Source organism: Zingiber officinale, chromosome 11B, assembly GCF_018446385.1.
Source record: "Zingiber officinale cultivar Zhangliang chromosome 11B, Zo_v1.1, whole genome shotgun sequence".
Lineage (NCBI taxonomy): Eukaryota > Viridiplantae > Streptophyta > Magnoliopsida > Zingiberales > Zingiberaceae > Zingiber > Zingiber officinale.
In genome coordinates this window covers 23,244,419-23,251,534 of record NC_056007.1, presented here as the reverse complement: position 1 = coordinate 23,251,534, position 7,116 = coordinate 23,244,419, and positions in this window count along the sequence as shown.

The window sequence follows — 7,116 nt, the reverse complement described above, 5'->3', positions numbered from 1 at the left end:
GGATGGATCATGGAGCGGACGTCCACATGAAGACCGGAAGCTTCAAACGCTGAGCAAAAGTCAAGTCGGTCTAGAGGACTGGAATGGCAACAGGTATACTCTCCCGAGTGGAGTAGGTGAGGACGCGTTCCCCGCTGAGGGAACAGTATGCATCGGTTCGACCTAGGGTTTCCGGTCAAAAATCCGAAGTCAAAACCGGATAGTCCGGTGACTGTCAGACTTTTATATTCATGTTATTATTATGTGCTAACTTTGTGTTGCAGGATATGGTTGGTATTTTTGGGACTAACATATCTTGTAGGGATAAAAGAGCAAGTTTTGCCTCGGATGAACAGTACCCGAGGCACCCTCCATGGAGCTTGGAGGTGCCTTGAGTGCAAAGGTTGAGGAGTGCACACAGTGAAGCTGTAGGCGCCCTCATAGAGTGATGAGGCGCCTCCGACAGCATTGAAGGCGCCCTCAAGGATGTTGGAGGCGCCCTTAGGTGGATAGGCGATGACTTCTTCGAAGTTGATCCACGCTGTGAATTCGCCTATGATGGAGGTGCCCTCAACAGCCTTTATAAGGTAGTCTCGACCAGCAGCTTGATATAGCACATTCCAGGCAATCTTTCTTCAGCGCGCTGCTAACGAGACGATCCGGCTGAGCTACAACATGACCCCGACGACCCGAAGCTGCGAAACTTCAATTCTTTGTTGTCGGTATAGTCTTTTAGTACAATTAAATTGCAATAATCTCATGTACTTTTTGCACAATTATAGTTGTTGCCCAAAGTATATGCTCAATGAGCGTGAGCCTTGGAGTAAGAGTCGCCCCAAGCTCCGAACCAAGTAAATCTTGGTATCTATTTGTGTTGTCCTTTATTATTCCGCTGCGTTTACTTCTAAAGTTTTCCGAATACGAAAAGTGAAAGTCACAAGTACTATTCACACCCCCTCTAGCCCGTTTCGATTCAACAGAGTGTAGGAGCTAATATTCAGTAACTGCTACACGTTGTAGTAGTTACTCTTGATAAGCTGCTACAATGTGTAGCAGCTAATCCACACTAACTTCTACCGAGTATAGAAGCTACTCTTGAGAAGATGCTATAATTTGTAGCAGCTAATCCGCACTAACTGCTACAGAGTGTAGCAGCTACTCTTGAGAAGCTGCTGCAATTTGTAGCAGATCAGTTTATTATTGTATCTTGAAAAAGTATAATTATATTTGACCGACCCCTTCGGTTGCATTTAATGTGTTATCTGGAAATGATGGTTCAGTTGCTACATGGATATAGCAGCTACCACACTCTAGCTGCTAAAATGTGGACCGTATGTTCGTTGTTCGTGCGTTTGATCAGGACTCATGAGTCCACTTTAATTTACCTCATTATGATATCCAACAAATCTAAGAAACAAAATAGGAATAATTTATTTATCGTGGATGGGAGAAGTGGGAGAAGTTCGTCGAGACAAGAATCTTATGGTTACTCCATGAGGATTCCTCGGTGAACTCTCAAGGGTCTTCATCGCGAACACAAGATTTTAGGGAGAATATAGACCACTCCATGAGCGGCCTAACCTTATCCATGTCATTTGGTCGAGGATGGGAGAAGTTCGTTGTGACAAGAATCATATGGTTACTTCATGAGGATTCCTTAGTGCATGAAAGAAACACTTGAATATGTAGACTAGATTCAATGAAAGAAATGATGAAGGTGGTGTCGGGAAAATGACATCAATCCAATTAGAACTACTCATTTATCTTTGGATGTCATAAAAGGAGTCTCCCTGCCTCTGTTATATAGGAAAACAAGGCACTTACTATTCATTCTAGAAATAGTTGTATTGACGCATTCACAGCTGTACTTCTGACAAAGCCGATTTTTGAATTCTTCAAGAGTCATGATTTATGACAGGTATGAGTAGTCATAGTTGTCATAAATAATAGCTATGAGTGGTCATTCTATAGACGTCATGGATGAATGGACCAGATGTGGTAGGTCACCACTAATTAATTGATGTGTCTCTATAAATTTATTATTTTTAAATTATATAACTGACCATTGAATTATTAATATATGGCAGGGCTTGTTAGTTGCATCACCAGTAACTGCTATACCTTGTAGCAGCTCACATCTCTGCAGTAGCTGCTACTTTGTGAAACAACAAATCCGTACTAACTCCTACACCTTGAAGCAGCTTGTCAAGAGTGGATGCTACACTATATTGCAGTTACACCAGAATAGCTGCTACACGTTGAAGTAGCTAACGGTCGAAAAAACCTTAACTTACCAATTACCTTTTAGCAATTATTATGCAAATATATATACTGTGCCATTACATTTTTACATTCATTGGCCCTTCCAATAGTATGCATATGGAAGTGGTCCGTGTTGTTGCAGTTACCGACTAGTAACTACTACAATTTCAACTTGAATAAAATTAAATTTCACCGACTCCTCCCGTTGCCTTTAATGTGTTATCTGGGAATGATATTTCAGTTCCTATAATGGTGTTTATGTTTACCACAAACTAGCTGCTCCAACGTGGACCTTATTTTCTGTGGTCGCATGCTTGTTCAATTATTCATTAGTCCACTTGAATTTACCACTTCATGATATTATGATATACTTAAGAAATTAAATAGGAATAATATATGTAAAAATAAATTAATCCGGTGTTTAAAATTATCTGGCAATAGCTGGTACATAATATAGTAGCTACATAGTACTAAGATAACAAGGTATAACACTCATACAATATATTTATACATTTACCTGAGAAAATAATGTCAATACATTTATATTTCGATTGCATCGTCAGTTATATATTGAACACTATTTAAAACCCCCATGATTGCTTACATTGCTCTCATACAGACAACACCATTTTCATATTGGCCAAGTTGTGCCCACATTCTTCTCCATGTGGGAACACCCTTCATCAACTTACAGAGTGTTGTGAACACCAAACAGATTATATTATTTTTCACGTCCCTCACATCCTTTGGTAGTGGCTGGGAAAAGTTATTTGAGGTGATCAACCTCTCCTAATCCACTCCAGCGACCAAACCTCATCAACGTATACGCATCTGGGCTAAACGATGGTGTTCGCATTAAGGAACTATGTTTATGAGTATGGAAGCATACTCTAGATCGTGGAAGGCAACATGACAGCATTGTCTTTCCCAATTTGGGAGCTTGATAGACTTTATGGTGGCAAAAGGTGAATACGCTCGCCCCCAGTGCCCCCGCCAACCCGTCCCAGGGCCAACACGGAAGAGGGGCTTGATACACTTCAGGATTTACAGAGGATGACATGAAAGAAATAACGAAGGTGGTGCCGAGAAAATGTGGGCAATCCATGATTAAGCTACTCGCTTTCTTTTGTGACAATCAGGAATGCTGCGACCTTCTGTTATATAGGAAAGCAGTGACGCTATATTATTAAATCTGAGAATAGGAGTAGTCACGAGCCCACAGTTGCCCTTCTAACAAAGCAGCTTTATAGTTTCAATCACGAGTTATGATTTATGACTAGTCATATGGGTTATGGCTGCTATGAGTGGTCATTTTATGGACGATGAGAGAGTAATGAACCAGATTTCTAGGCTATTATTCTATCAATGATCTAAGATGTGGAGCCAAATGTCTCTCTCTATGTTGTAGCAGCTACGGATCGATAGCTGCTACAACATGAAGTAATATGTTGTAGCAGTTTCCGCCCCCGAACTGCTACAATTTCAACCTAAAAACTTGCTTTGTCAGTAGCCCATCAATGGATGCGTGAATACAACTATTCCCCCATGTGATTTGTATTTGGATAAAAAAATGAGCTTGTACACATAGTATCAACTTAGTGTATATAGAATTTCCTAACAATGTAGCAGCTTCTCAAGAGTAGCTGTTACACTGTGTAGCAGTTACTTCATATTAGCTGCTACATTGTGTATTAATAACTCAATAGTTAGGTATATAATTTAAATAACATGAAAATCTAAGTAAAATGAGTGACTGATTATTAGCTGCTACACGATGTAACATTTAGTGTGGATTAGCTGTTATACATTGTAGCAGCTACGTCGGATTCGTGGTGGCAAAAGGTGAATACGCTCGCCCCCAGCGTCCTCGCCAACCTGTCCGAGGGCCAACACAGAGGAGGTAAATTATGAACGGCTACTAGCCTTTAGAATAGTGACTAACACATAAGGGAGACATTTACCTCGGTTTTGTCAAGATTCGAACCCCATACCTCATGGTGGCAATACCTCATGCACTAGCCACTAGATCATCCCGAGGGGACAGCTACGTCAGATTCGTGATCTGCTACAAAGTGTACCATCCATGGTCACTTATATTATTTAAAATTATATTATTATAGAGACCATCAGTCCATTAATTGAGTATTGGCAGAAAGAGGGATGGTGATGAAAGGAAGTTTTGTGGAGAAATGATTTTCTTATAACCAAATTTAGGTTTATGTGATACATCTCAGATTCTTATTGGAATAATAGCGTCAGGTTCAGAGCAGAAGGAAACCGATCTGTAATCAGTCATAACCGTTCACCGAGAGTTTGGCAAACCTATCCTCATAACGCAAAGGGCAAGGTGTTAGAACCTACAACAATAGTGCAATAATTATAAGCCGCAAGTTGTCCATATTCAGTTATATAGGTACATAAAAACATGAATGTACCAGCTATATATGCTAAATCTTCTTCATAGGATTCGTCATCTTTGGTATTCTCCTTCTCTGTAGCAGTTGATCTGGCAATCGTTTAGTCATTAACTTTATTGTTAATGGATGATAATCATTGATATGCTCAGCTAAATTTGTATGCTTTAAGGAGATAATTAATGGATGCATACCCCTGCTGCAATAATGGACAACTCGCTTGTCGTGTGAGACACCTTGGTGACCGCATCCATGACATAGCCTGGACTTTGAGGTTGACATCTCTTTTGAAGATTTCAATCTTTTTCCATAACCCTTTACCCTTACTAAAGAAGGATCAACAATAGAGGGGCCCCCATCTATGCCTTTCTTCCTTTGACTTTGGTTGTCACTTTTTCGGCTAATGTTCAGCTCTTGAATTTTACTATATATACAATCGAATTAGTCATCCAAAAGGTTTATCCTCTCATCAATCAAAGATGCAACATCGATCACTACTGAAGCTTTATAGGACAACCTCGAGTGTCTTGCCATCAATTTCGCATATGGACTACCGATGGAAGTTTGCTCACCAAAATCATAGATTGCCCCAACCTTGGCATTTCTTGTCCATCTATTGAGTATGTACTTATCAGGCAGTAGAAACACTTGGTTGATACGAAAAAAAGTTAACATATGCCTACATAGAATGCCCTCGAACTCAAATTTACTACCACTACACGATATGTAGTCTGCATGTTTGTCATGCGTGAGGACCCTTGGTTTTGTAGATGAACCACTTTGAAAATTCATGACATGGTAATCTACTAAATCACCAACTATAGATGCTTGTTGCACATAATAACCATGACTTACACTCATTTCACTTTGAAAATCCAACCATTTCTTTTTGGTGTACACCCTAACCATTTGAGATTCCATTGGTTAATTTGTCTTAATCTTTGGCTGCTCGACCATATCAATATGGTCGACAACTAACTCATTGTGCCTTTGGTGTTGCAATGCTCTATTAAAACGCGTGATAAAATCAATCAATGAGTTCTTATGTGATACATACTTTTTGAAAAATAAATGTGAGCTTTCAGATCACCGACTGCTTGACATTCCAGCAGAAAAAACATGGCTAAGGAATAATGGGACCCACCTTTGTCGTAATTCATACATCAATGTTAACCAATCATTTTTCTCCAAGCCAGAACACCTGATAGCTTCTTCCCATGACTTATCAAATTCTTCAGGGGTTGAGGAGTTAACAATTAAATCTTTTATGGTTTGATAGTAGTTGCGAAAAGTCAAAGGGGGTAATTTATCGGGAAATTTATTGAGTATATGCCACAAACAATATCGATGCACTGTGCGAGGAAAAACTTGGGTAATGACCTTCGTCAACGTTGGATCCTGATCAGTGATGATCACAGTTGGTGGACCTTTAGGCATGACTTCTATGAACTTCGTAAGCAACCAAACAAACGACTTAGTTTTCTCATCACTTAGAAAGGCACAACCAAATACAATGCTCTGATGATGATGATTAACTCCTACGAAGGGTGCAAAAATCAACCCATATTTGTTGGTATTATATGTGGTATCAAATACAACTGCATTACCAAAGACGTTGTATGCCCTCCTTGATACATGATCCACCCAGAAATACCTAGTGAATCTTTCTATTGAATTAGTCTCATAATCATAAAAAGGTAGAATTCTTCTCTTTCTCAGTTGCAAATAACTCAATGAGTGTTTCAGCATCAATTCCCTTTTGTTCATCCCTTAGCTCTCTCTCAAAGTTTCTAATATCCCATTCTGTGCAACCGAGATGCTCAGGTCCTCTAGAATCTATCTTTAATAATTGGACTTGTTAATAAGTTGGCACATTAGCCTCTGAAAACTGCTGCGTTAATACTTTCTTGGCTTCAGAAATATGGCGATATGAGCAAAACAAATGCACCTTCGAAGGAGTGGAGAGTGGGTGATTATGACTTTCCATGGATTTTGAGACAATTCAATTTGGCGCGGTCTGTTCTTTAACAAGTGAAAGTTTTGCCCTACATCCAGTCCTTAATTCGCCATGTGCTCTTTCCTTTACACTGTCAACTTGTGCTTCTTTTTTTCCGTTTATCATCTGTTTGTCCTTCTTTAAAGCATACAAATTGTTTCCATCCAACTTCATTTATCCTCTTATTTTTCTTGCTGTTGCCTAATCTTGCACTAAATTCGGCTTCACGTGCATATTGATTATAGACCGAAAAGGCCTCCTCCAATGATGGAAATTTCATCCTAATCCATGGTTTTCGATCTTCAGCAACTTGGGGAATGTATAGCTGATTAGAATCACAAGTGTCTTCCATTGATAGAGAATGACATATTTAGCTCCAATTAAAGGTATCAATTTCAATCAATGATGATGACTAATTAGGATAAAATATAATATAGAGGAAATATTTATATGCTCGTAGAGTTA